The sequence below is a fragment of the Tamandua tetradactyla genome, chromosome 1 (genome assembly GCF_023851605.1).
Source record: "Tamandua tetradactyla isolate mTamTet1 chromosome 1, mTamTet1.pri, whole genome shotgun sequence".
In the NCBI taxonomy this organism is placed as follows: domain Eukaryota; kingdom Metazoa; phylum Chordata; class Mammalia; order Pilosa; family Myrmecophagidae; genus Tamandua; species Tamandua tetradactyla.
In genome coordinates this window covers 12,171,055-12,184,491 of record NC_135327.1, presented here as the reverse complement: position 1 = coordinate 12,184,491, position 13,437 = coordinate 12,171,055, and the positions used below count along the sequence as shown (strand labels likewise).

General features: G+C 40.6%; 1 long non-coding RNA gene across 1 annotated transcript in view; it reads right to left on the bottom strand.

Annotated features, from left to right (window-relative positions):
• Positions 1–7,348: 7,348 nt before the first annotated feature.
• LOC143683511 (uncharacterized) overlaps positions 7,349–13,437 on the bottom strand; it is a 90,766-nt gene continuing 84,677 nt past the window's right edge. Inside the window, exons 4-5 of the long non-coding RNA XR_013175503.1 lie at positions 10,400–10,500; positions 7,349–9,186 (exon numbers count right to left, since the gene is read on the bottom strand). This is a non-coding gene — a long non-coding RNA (uncharacterized LOC143683511). The remainder of the gene's footprint in view (positions 9,187–10,399; positions 10,501–13,437) is intronic.

The window sequence follows — 13,437 nt, the reverse complement described above, 5'->3', positions numbered from 1 at the left end:
TATTAAGTTTATTGTTTCCTGTCTACGCCAGCTGGAATATGAACACCACAAAGATAGGGATTTTTGTTTTCCTCTTCTCCATCGCTGCATCCCAGCACATGGAACAGCATCTGACTCATAGTAAGCTTTGAATAAATATTTGTTGACTGTGTAAAGGAAAGGGAAATTGAGGTGAGGCTGCTGGTCACCCCTGTGATGGTGCTTCCCTGCAGTCTGTGGACCAGGGAACTCTGAGGGTCTCTGGGCTTGACTTGAGCCTCCGCTAAGAGTTCTGAGCCATTCTCTTTAATGTATGTAGATTTGTGTGTGTGTAAAATGTGTGTTTTTAAATCTCATTAAAGAAGTTAATGAAAGATATAAATATCCCCCAAATCACCATCCTTCCAACTAGAAGAACTGTTTCCTCCTACATTGTCATTGACTCTGAAGTTCCATGCAAATCCTGTTGGGTAGGATAGTTGGCTGATATCTGGTTTTAATCTCTGGAAACTGGGAATGCTACCACATAAGGAAAAGGGGTCTTTGCAGATGGGACTGAGCTCATGATCTTGACATGGGGAGATTATCTTGTATTGTCTGGATAGACCCCAAATCCAATTATATATTCTTATAAGAAAAAAGCATAGGAGCTTTGAGAGATAGTGAAGGTGAGAAGCAAATGTGAAGATGGAGATCAGAGAGATGTGGCCACAAGCCAAGGAATGCCAGCAGCCAACACAGACTGAAAGAGGAAAGGAACAGAACCTTCCCGAGAGCCTCCTGCTGCCATCTTGAATTTGGCCCAGTGAAACTGATGTTAAACTTCTGGCCTCTGGAACTGTAGAAGAACAAACTTCTGTTTCAGAAGGCTGCCAAGTTTGTGGTAACTTGTCACAACAGTCATAGAAAACTGATACAGATAGCAAAGCTAAAGCCCCTTATCCCTGGTCAGTCCAGAAAAGAAGCTAGAAAGGAGGATAAAGTGGAATAGCTGGAGTACAGCCAGCTTTTATAACCAATAAACAATGAAATCTTGGTGATGTAATTCAACAGACATTTATGACTTGTTCTTATAAAATACAGTTGCAATGGTGAGGATGGGGCCTCTGTTCCTTTGATCTAACTGTTGGAAGCTCACCTATTCTTTAACACGTTATCTCTGGAAGTTGCCTTGGGCATTAACATCCGGGTATCAGATGGAGACATGGTGGAGAGTGGAAAATTGCAAATGGGGGATTTTACAACTCAAGCCTAGAAATGACATACATCACTTCTAACCATTTCTACTTGGTATAATTTAGTACATAATTTTACCTCCATGCGAGGGAGGGATAGAAAGTCTAGTTCCTAACTTGGTAATCACATTCCAATAACAACTGTATATTATGGAGAGGGAGCATGGGTGTCCGGTGGACAGCTAGCCAAACCCTTAACCAAAAGGAGAAAACTAGTTGCAAAGACAAAAGAATAGAATAAAAACTAGATAATTGCTAAAAAAAATAACTCATAATATGGAACCATTTCATTTTATTTTAAAATCCATGCAAAAATATTCTGAAGTAAACCCGAAATTCACCTGAATTTAAAAAGCAAAATAAAAGACATAAAGCAAATTTGCCTATATTATACATTTTTAGGAAGGCCTTTGCTCTTTTAGGGGTATTTGTCTACTCCCCTTCTGACTTGCACTTCTGGAAAAATAAACACAGACTCTGGAATCAGGAAGAACAAGGTTCAAATTCAAGCTTCTCTACTTATTTGTGTGACCTTAAACTATTACTTCACATTTCTTTGCTTCTTTATGTTTGGAAAAGAGGGGTTTCTGCAAATCATCAAATCTTCAGATCACAAAAGCCTGAAATAAAGAGAGGAAAACTTCTTAATGTATATAATACTGCAGTATTGAGCCAAAGTCACAGGTGAAGTTTGATCAAATGTAGCAGAGTGACAAACAAAAATCAGAGTGCAAAGCCTTCACCTTCAGGTGCCCTGGATAGGGGCCCTCCCTTCCCATGTGAATGTTTTGTGAGGGAGCCACTTGTGGTCTGTTGAGCCACCACCTTGAATCTCTACCAGGGTGTTCTAGTTTGCTAGCTGCCGGAATGCAATATACCAGAAACAGAATGGCTTTTAAAAAGGGGAAATTTAATAAGTTGATTGTTTCCAGTTCTAAGACTGAGAAAATGTCCCAATTAAAATAAGTCTATAGAAATGTCCAATCAAAGGCATCCAGGGAAAGATACCTTGGTTCAAGAAGGCCGATGAAGTTCACGTTTTTCTCTCAGCTGGAAGGGCACATGACAAACATGGTGACATCTGCTGGCTTTCCTGTGGCTCTACAAAAAGAACTCTCTCCAAAATGTTTCCTCTTTTAAAGGATTCCAGTAAGCAACTCCACCTTCTATGGGTGGAGACACACCTCCATGGAAATCATTTAATCAAAAGTTACCACCCACAATTGGGTGAGTTGCATCTTCATTGGAACAATCAGAATGCTCTTACCCAGCAATATTGAATGAGGATTAAAGGACATGGCTTTTCTGGGGTCCATCATAGATTCAAACCAGCACATGGGGGAAGAGTTTCTGGTGCAACAAGCAGACAGATCATGACTTCTGTGTGTAAGAATTCACTTGAGTCTATATTCTAGAAAAAGCTTCTAGATAATGTTTATTTCCTATCTTTCCTGCTATCTCAACAGGTTTTAGGTAATTAATCATGTAACTGTACATTCAAATTTTACCTCCTATTTAACTCATCTGTGGGAAAGATCATAAGAAATTGTTGTCTAAGGAAATGAAAAAAAAAAACAACTTGCTCTTCTTGGGAAGGTTGACTTGGAATTGAAGGACTCAGAGCAGTTCGCTTTCTCTCTGTTACTGAGATTGCTTTTCCTTTCCTTAGTACCATCCAGGAGGCACAGTGTCCCACGGGGCAGACTAGATAGAGAGCAGAACCAGGAATCAGCCTAAAGGTCCATAAGGGAGAGTCAGTATACACACACACACACACACACACACACACACACGCACACACATTCTTGATGATGCTAGGAATTGAAGATACAATGACAATCTGGAAATATCAATAGAGTAAAATTATGTTAAATGTTACTAATGAAACAAATGATGTAACAGAAAGCACAAGGAACATATGGAATGGTACACACAAGGAATAGGCATATTTGTAAAAGGACCAAATGTAACTTCTAGAAAATAACAGAGAATAAATTGGAAAAAATAACTTGATGTACGTATCAAACACTGGAATAAACACAGCTGACAAAGGAATTTGTGAACTGGAAAACAGATCTGAATGCAGTGATGAGAGATAATAAGATGATCAATGCCTAATATCAAGTCTGACTTGAAAAGGTGATCATACACTGGTGAAAAAAAACATGCAAAAAAGCTAAGCCTGAGAGTTGCAGTGAGTCATATATGAGTCACAGCTTGGGACAAGATTTTCAGAAGTCAGACTGGAAATGTGAGCCAGAGCTGGAGATTTGTTTATATGGCAGTGTTCCCTAAACCCAATCCTGTCTACCCCTGATCTGCTGCATCATGTGGTCTCTCACAGAATTATTTTGGTATTGTTGTCACTGAAAGGGACTGAAACTGAAATTTCATTGAATTTTTAAAAACATCTTTAATTTTGATAGTAATAATGAAATTATATTTTATATACCTCCCTGAAAGGTGTTTGGTAATGTTGGGCTTAGGATTAAATATCTGATTAAGTGGCAGCCTAGTGAAGACCAGGGCTGCAATTACAATGGAAACACCGTAAACCTTTCTCTCTCTAACTCCTGTGCAGCTGGCAGGCCCTCACAGGGCATCCAGGTGGGTGGGGAATCAGGACCAGATAAGTTTATCTCCAGCTGCAGGTTCCAAAAGAGAAGGCCAGCTACAGCTTTGCTCATCCACTGCTGGGCATTTCCTTGCACATGAAAAGACCTACATGTGAGAGGAAATTTCCTGGTCATGAGGACTGCAATCAGATACCTCCTTACGTGAGATCTCAGAAGCTCCTCATTCCCATCTCACACTGTGGGAACTGCTATTTCCAGTCCTCATTCTGCCCTATTTGCCTTTCCACTCAGAAGGCAGAGGAATCACAGCCAAAACTGGAGCTGACATATGATAATAAAACTGAGGAACTCCCAAGCAGGATTTTGAGCCTGATGACCTCGAGCTGAGTTGGTCAAGATGAAGATATATTTTTAGTGTCAATACTCCTGGTAACATGAGCTTGGGATTCATGCCAATAAAGCTTCTGAGGTATGTTTCCTCACCCAGTGTTTTGTCCATGAGTTTCTCCATTCTTAGAGCCTTTTCCTCTATTCGGGGAAAATTTTGTTTTATAATCTCTAAAGCCATCAGCAATTTCATGACCTTTCCAGAGCTATGGTTCAAAGACCCTCAAACATTTCTCAGAGCTTGAGTTGAGACCCTTAGGAAACCGCTTCTGGTCTAGATTTGATAAATGTTTGTGGAATTTGGTTCTAGACTATTATCGAACCAGAAATATGAAAGGACTGCTTGCTTATGCATAAAACATTCTAAAATGTATTCCAGGTGACTTAAATAGGACATATAAAACAAACATTAGAAATATATGTACTGAAAATCAGAATCTTTGGAGAATAAAGCAAATATGCTAAATTTAAGAAAACTATAGTTGCTCTGATTGAATAATGTATTTGAGCTTTCTGGTGGCCAGGGTTAAAGAGAAAAAAATCTATCAGAAAGGAGAAAATAAAATGGTTCCTAGGGAGAAATAATGGGTTCAGTTTGATTTTATGTATTTTGCTACAACTACATACTCAGAGAAATACGTTACAAGTCTTCCAATGGGGATATTTGTTGAACAGGCACAGTGGCTAGTGCCCTCTTCAGAAATGTCAAAAACAAGACAAAAGTGATTTATAACTGGTTGATAAAACAATGTTGATGAAGATTAAGTGTTAGATCTTAAAGCAAAATTTGGTGAAAGAGTTCTTTTTAGGAATGGGACTTGCATGGACTAAGTATTTAAACTCTTATTGATAGCACCTGATGAACTAAAGAATAGAGTTAGATTATTTAGAGTTATGAATGAATAGGCTGCATATTGGTTCATATTTCCTCAATGTTTCCTCTTTCAGATGGCCTTTCAAAAGAAATACTGAATAGACAATATGAGCCCAAGCTCTGCAAAAGATCTTGTTCAACTCTTATTTTTCCTCCTCCTCTTTTTTCACTTTTCCTCTTCACAACACATCTAAGATTTATCAATTTTTTTAATTCCCCCATTACTCAGCCTTATGCTTTTCATCTATTCCTTTTCTCAATCTTCACAAATATCTTGTGAAATAGGCAATGTTATTTCCCATTTCTTGGATGCAAAAATTGAGAAACAGAGAACTTATGTAATCTATAAAAAGTCACAGAACTAATACATGTCACAGTGGAATTTTCAAGTTGATCAGTTATTTATCTCCACAATAACACTGAATCAAAACAATAACCATTTAATATTAATTAAACTCAGAGTAGCTGGCTCTTTTTCTGGTCTTGGTTGGGCTCATTCATGCCATCTCTGCAGTTGATTGTGGGCTGGTGGGTGGTACCACTGATGTTGGCTGGTCTCTTAACATTTTTGGCAGGTCGGTCAGTTGTCAGATGGTTTAAGATGACCTTGATTTTATTCATGTATTTCTCATCATTCCAGTAGGTTAGCCTGGGTATATTCTCATGGAAAGAAAGACACATAAGAGCAAGTAAAGCCACTTAGGAAAGAGCATAGGGAGAAACATGCATGCAACTTTCAAGCCTCTACATGCATCATGTTCGCTAAGATATCATCAGCCAATGAAGTCACACGGCTGAGCCCAGAGTTGGCTCGAGAAGGGACTGCAAAGGTAAGGAAAGGGATGTGGATACAGTCAATGCAATTGATCTACTTCACCAAGAAACCAAAGTTCCTGCTTTTAACAACTACATCAATTGTCCACTGAAATTAGCAATCCCTGATTCTGGTATTGCTACAGAGACTACAGACCAGTGGCCTTCAAATCAAGTTGTTTGAGCTACTCTCTGTCTTCAGGTGGGGACATAGAAAGTCTAAAAGTTTTGTTTCCTCCTAAACGGGAAGTGGAATGGTTTAGGAATGATTTATTAGTTTGTTCTTTAGGGTGTTGAATGAGTAATGCTAGCTGTAGTAATAAACAATCCCCATGTTTCAGTGGGTTCAATCTAATGGAATTTATTTCCTGCTCACAAAGTCAAGTGTATTCAAATGTAGTCTTCCATCAAGTTCCAGGGCCTCAGAGTTCTACACTAGAGTTCTACACTCGTGCCAGGAGACAAGGGAGGAGGGAACAGCATGGAGAATTGCATGGTATCTGATCTGAACATGGCATACATCATTTTCATCCACATTTGATTGGTGAGAACTCATTCATAGAGCTATAACTTCTGGAAGACAGAGAAAGTACATATGGTAAACTCATAGCCATCTGTATCAGTTTAATTTAGTTTTTCCAATTTGAATCTATTAATCTTCTTTTTGACAGTGACCTCTTGATTTTGCTTTGAATGTACTCACCTCTCCTTTACATTTGTCCTACATATTTTAAGTGAAGAAGATTATATCCCTAGCTCTGGGGTAGATGACTTCTCTAGAGAAAATATATTTAAGCCAAGATCTTAAGAGTTAGCCAGGTGAAAATCTGGAATACAAGAATCCCAACCATTGAAAAGAGCATATAGTAAAATTTTTCTTGCAGAAGTGAGTGCGATCTTTGTGAGGAGATGAGAAAAAAAATCATTTATATCATGTTACTAGAGTGGGAGAAGAATGTAAGAATGGACACGCACATAGGAACTTAGTCCTGAGGCATAGGCATGCAATGTTAAAAACATTGAACTTAAAATAAGCCCTACGTTCTAACAAAAGGAAAGCTACTGAACGGTTCTGAGAAGGCAGTAGCATAATGGCATATGTTTGTAATATTTCACTTTGGCTAAACTGTGAAGAATGTTTTTGGATGGTAGGACATGGCGAGAGCACTTGGGAGCTTTGCTATGATTGCAAAGGCCAGCTAGGTGGGTATTACAATAACCCAGGAAGAAAGGAGAGAATTCTGGAATACAGACCAGAGACTAGTGAGGGATTCAGTAGAAATTTCAGAGGACTTTGGCTCTGGACCTCAGAAGAAAGGCCAGCTCTGAACAGAAAAGGAGACAGTTTTTACAGGGCCTAAAGCTAATGGAATTTGGGGGACTGTTTTTCAGAAAGTGAAAACAGAATTATAAACACAAAATAAGGTGCAAAAGAGAATATTTCTTTAGAATGAGAAAATAAATCACAACAAATTACTGGAATAATGACAATTAAGTTTCCTTTCTTTGAGATCTCTTTAGGCAACTTACTAGGATGTGTAAATGGAAATGCTTCATGATTGTCGACTGTAACCTGTCTTCCCCTCCAACCCGGAATATTGTATAATTTCTAGAAACTTTTCACCTCTCACAGAGGCCCAGGAAGAGAGGGTCAGGGATGATTATAACAAACTCTCTTAGCTTTATAGTAAATCTATCCCTGGGCTTCCATTTATCAGTTTTAGAATCATTGAAATTGGATGGTGGCTATACAAAAGAGGGAATAATAAAAATATCACCTGAGAATAAAATAGAATACACGCAAATGGGTATCAAAGAAAGAAAGAAAAACTAGGTCCTAAGGAAGCAAACGGAAACAAAATCTCAAAGAACTCCAATTTTGAGTGCCACGAAAACAGGAGAAAAGAGATGATAAAGGAGAATGAAATAAAATCAGCCAGAGAGAGAAGAAAATCAAGAATGTATTGGGTTACAGAAGCCAAGATTGTTTCAAATGGACAGTCATCATCTGCAATGACCCTATTTCTAAATAAGGTCACATTTTGTGGGACTCAGGTTAGGACGGCAACACATCTTTTCGGAGGAGCCGATTCAACCCTTAATATGAACATATACTACTCTTTGAGTGAAAATAAATCACTATTATACTGCTGGAAAAATACATTCAAAATGACATATCCCCCTTTGAGCTTGGGTCTCTATATTTTTGTTTGCTCTGGTGATGGGCAACAACCTCAGAGCATTCTTGAGCATTGATGGATTATCTGCTCAAAGATGGCATTGTTCTGAATTATCTAACGGTGGTTACAATCCAACCATAATTTCTATTATGTTTTGAGATATAAGTTTAGGAAAGAAAATTTTGTAGTAGCTATAGATGTAAGAGCAACTGGCCCAATTGCTTGAGCCATCTTCTCACTTCAAGATAAAATTGGCTGGCATCATCAGTCACACCGATGCTAAACAAGGTTTTCATTTTCGAGTATTGGTGTTCTTTACAAATGAGGAAAAAACCCTGATTATAGACCCAGGGATAATTTGTTAGGCTTCAAATGTGCTATTTTTAGTAATATAATAATAAGAAACCAGGGTTTAAGAGGGATTTGTATTTTCAGTATCGATCCATTTCTTTTGTTTCATGTAAACTATGGAAAACTTCCCAATTTCAAGTCTCAAACTCTGGGTGATGGAACCGGTAAAACTCTTCTACCTTCATGCTCATGGCTGGGCAAAAGCAGAAAGGATCATTTTTTTATAAAATGTCTTCATTCTTCTGCTACTGTTATAAGTCTATGTCCACTTCATAAAGAGTTCTAGGAGTGGCATTCTTGTAATCCTCAGAACAGTGCTCAGAAAGGTAATTGAGGAAGCTACGTACAACAGATAAGAGCCTTAGCTGACCTTACAATTGAAGGCTAATGGAGTGTGTTGCCTGTTGGATGCATGCTGAAACCCTTCTTGTGTAATCTACCGAGCCTAAGGCAACCTAAACCCAGGGATCAGCTGAAAAAACTAAATGTCCTTGCTGAAAAATTTAAGAGAACTGGAGAGAAAGCTGCGCTTGGTGTGAATACAAGTGGGTGTGTGGCTTATAGACAAGTGCTAGTGTAATTCACAAACAACAAATATTCCTACCTCCGGGCTTCTCCTTTGGTTTTCTACGGAAGAAACACAAATCCATGAACCCACCTTATTAGAACACAAGCTCCTTGGATTGTCACTGTTGTCTAAGAGCCTGGCACTTAGTAGGAGCTCAGCAGGGGGCAGTGTGACACAGGGGTTAGGAGACTGGACACTTGTCTCTGGGCCTCCTCTTCCTCATCTGTAACATGGGGAAGATCAAGCTTTTCACAGATTAAACTAGATAATAGATGGCTAGCCTTGGCACAAAGTCAATACTCATTAAATGGTAACATTTGCTACTTCTATTGTATATTTTTAATTATTGTAAAATATCTCCCTTTAGCTATAATTCTCATCCACACTCCAGACCTGCATATCTTGGTCTCAGAGGTCAGGAAGCTCTCCAACACGGAATGTCCAAAACTGAACTCACGATCATCGTGACCTCCCAACCTGATATTTGCCCAGCGCTCCCTGCAGTCGCCACTGAGCGACACCTGGGTGGTTCTGCAATTGCTAAAGTGTCATCCTTAATACGTCACTCTCCCATGTCCCTGTCCATGAAGTTAACCTGAGCTCTTCCGATTTTACTGCCAAAATATCTCTTGGAACTTTTCATTCTTCATCAACCCCATCTTTTCTGGGAAGACTGCAATGAGATCCTAACTCATGTTTTTCCTCACAGCCTCTCTTGTCTCCCTCCAATCTGTACTCTTCCTTGGCAGTAAAAGCATTCTTTCAGGAATGTAAATCTGGCCTTCTTACACCTTGCTTGAAGCCCTTCACTGCTTCCCAGGGCACTTGGAATAAAGACCAAAATATCCCACCATCCCTCTGAACCCAGCTCATCAGCCCCTCTTCCCACTCCTCTCTTTGCTGAGCTCCAGCCAATCCTGTCTTGTTTCAGTTCCTTAAAGGACATCAGGTTCTCTGGTCACAGGACTTAGCAGCAGCTGTGCCACCCCTGCCTGTCATGCCTGCCTTGCTCTGGCTCACCCTGCCCACCCTGAATAAGTCCATCTCCTTCTTTATATGCTGTCATAGCACTCGCACCTCTCCTCTAGGAGCTTTCATCAGAGGTACAGTGCAACATACACTTTTTAGCTATTTAACACAAATCTGTTTCTTCCTTAAGGTTTCATCTCCACCAGGGCCAAGGGGTGACAGGAGGGGACAGAGTCTGTTTTTGTTCATCTTTTGATCCCTGTTGTCCAGCGCAGTGACGAATGCTCAAGTCAAGAGGGAGCCCACAGCTGCTTCTCACACCCCAGGATTAAATCCACGTTTTAAATTCCTGACCTCTCTCCTTTTCTCTGACCGTTCTGAAAGCCCCGGAGATCAAGGATTTCATTGTGTATGAATGACAATATTAAAGTGAAGAATAATTGTAGAAAACTATTCTCTTACTTTACCTTGGGGTCTTTTTTTTTTCAGCAAAATCCTTTAGCACATGCTCTCTCCAGACCAATTTTCCCTTCTCCAGCACTCCTAATGCCCTCCAGGTCACAGGCCCCTGGAGTGGAAAATCAGAGGGAGGGAGCATCAACCAGGAGAGAGGCCACATTAGTCAGCAGTTTAGTCTCTTTCTTTCTGGAGCCAGAGCAGGGCACCCACCCTGGAGCCACCTTTAGGCCAATTAGCAGGTGCTGTGTCCCAACAGGGCGAAGAACCAGGTAGAAACACCCAACCAGAAAATAACTCAGAGAAGAGGTATAGGCTGAGTCTGTGTCTCAGGACTAGGAAACAATGGAGAAAAACTAATAATCTAAAGAGTCTTGATTCAAGGGGCTGTTTAAGAGCATTATCTGCCATGGGTGGATGTCATTTCTGGGGTAGCTCGTGCTCCTTGGGCATAATATGGACTTTCTTTTAATGCTGATGAAAAGCAATGCTTCTCAAACTTAATATACCCACATATCATCTGGGAATCTTGTTCAAATGCATTTTCTGATATTATGGTTCTGAGGCAGGGCTGGGGACTCTGCTTTCCTAACAAGTTCCCAGGTGATGTCGATGCTGCTGGTCTGGGGACCGAAGTTTGAACAGCAAGGGTGGAGAGCAGTCCTAGCAAACTTGGGGCAGACCCTGAAGTGACTGACATGGGCTGGATGGATTCCAGTGTCGATGTAAACCACAGCCCACGCTGGCAATTGTGCTGCCAGCTCTCCTAACTGCTCTACCATGGAGGCACCATGTCTACTCCCAGACTCTGTGAGTGCAGGTCATCCTTTTCACAATGGGGAATCTCAGCAGCCTCCAGTGTACCTAGGTGAGGAAAGCATTCCTTGAGAGTTTCTAGTGTCCAGGACCTCTGCAGGCATCTAAAGCTGAGATGATGCCCAGCCTCCTTTGATACCTGTTGGCAGGTTGAAGCAAAGGTGACAAAGAGAGATGGGCTAAAAAAGGGAGGAGCCTATTAAAGTGAGGTATCAAGAATTAACAGTTACCTACATAAGCTGCTTCCCACATGTGCTATTTCATTCAACTATCATGGCAGCTCTATGAGGAAGGGACTTTTATGTTTATCACCATTTTACAGATGTGAAAACTGAGGAATGAAGAGATTAAGAAACTTGCCCAAGGCTGTGAAACTTGTAAGCGAGAGAGCTCAGGCTCTGCCCTGCACAGACCCACTTCAAACCTGTTCTTAACACACCTACACCTTAGAATACCTTGAGGAACATTCAGAAAATATCCACATCTGAACACTCAAGAATTCTTGTTTCATTGCTATTTTTTAAAAATGGCCCCAATGTATTTAATATGGAGCCGGGGCTGAGCAGCATTCCCTAGATTCTGATTCTTTAACTACTAGGATTTATTCTGTCCAGAAAGTAACTCAGGCACTTGATTCTAGGGACTAAGATTGCCTGACAGTATTTTGAAGAGGCTGCATTTTAGGGCACATAGTACTGAGATTAACCTCTGTTTCTTGACAACTTGATCTCTTATTTCTTGATCTCTCAACAGCAGGTCAATTTCTGGATTCTATTTGCTACAATTCTATGTGACAATAACATGAGCTACATCCACCCAGAGGCACGATCCTAAGCACTTTACTTGCACTGCCTCTCGTCATCCTTCCAAGAACGCCACAAATGGGTTGCAGCAACGATCTCCACTGTGCAGAGGACAAAACTTGATTCCAAGAGGTGAAATGCCCTGCCCTGTTAGGGAGGAGGAGAGGGGGGAGAGGGGGTTAGGAATCAAACTCAAGAATGAGGACCTGAGATACACCCCTTTGCTGAATGGTCTGTCATTTTAGGGCCATCCTTGTTTCTCACCAGCCCCGGGGCAATGCAGGTCTTCACTCTCTTACAAGGGATGCAGGCAGGAAAGGGCTGCAAGAGATTAATTTCATGAGAGATTGGAGAGTTGGCCTGTATGACTGCCTGAAGTCCCCTTCAGGCATGAGTTTCTGTAATCCTGTGATCTAACTTAAGTCCTCAAACACTCAATCAGCAAGCGGCTTGATCATTTACAGTTACACAGTGAGAGGTTTCCAGGAATGATTTCCCTGTAGCATTTTAATAAGTACTCTATAAATAATAATTTATTGAAGTTGCCTACTGTGTTAGAAAAAGAATATATTAAAGAAGCCTAGCTAATTGAAGCTGGCAGTTAAGTTCCCTGAATCGAAACCAATAGGTTTATCTACATGATTCTAAAGATTTGGGATGAAAACTGCTCATTATGTTCCAATATCCTGATACCCAAAGATACAGACGTTTCACAATATATTGACGTGGGCTTCCAGGAAACCTGTGTACAACCCTGGCTTGAAAAGGTTCTGATACAATGAAAAATAAATAGCATCAGAAAGAGCCTTTACTCCTCTTTGGCTGGAGCTGAAGGAACTTGAAAGATGCGGAAAGATGCCAAAAAGATTGCAGGCTGGAACTTGGTTGATGAAACGTCTTGAGTTGTCAGTGACTGTCCAGGTATACATGAGGGCTCTGGTTTAAATGATGAACAGAGCATCTTCCCCCTTCCCTAATAAACCATATAGTCACTGTGTTCATGCTAATTATAGCATGGTGAGAGAGACCGCACGCTGTGAGTACAAAGGAGGTGCTGAGGAAGACTCAGTTTCAGGTCTGAGGGGAATACGGACCAGGAGGCCAAATGGGGGTTCAAGGAGCAGCAACATCTCACCACTCCTCAAGCATCCCTTACCCTTTCATGACGCAGTGGTTTCACACAGCTTGTTCTTCAGATCAATCTTTGCGTGTATGTATGTGTACGTGGGGTATCAGACCCCCTGGTCATCCTCTTTCCCTTATTTTTTTCCATGTTGCATTATTGTAGTCTAGTTACAAAGAAGGTAGAGTCAGAGATGTGATACTCAAAATCCTTTGAAGCTCTTGTTTAGCTGGTGAAAAAATGGGGGTGACTAATAAACATCTTTGAGCCCTGGGATCAGCTCATCACAAGTGATATTTTCAATACT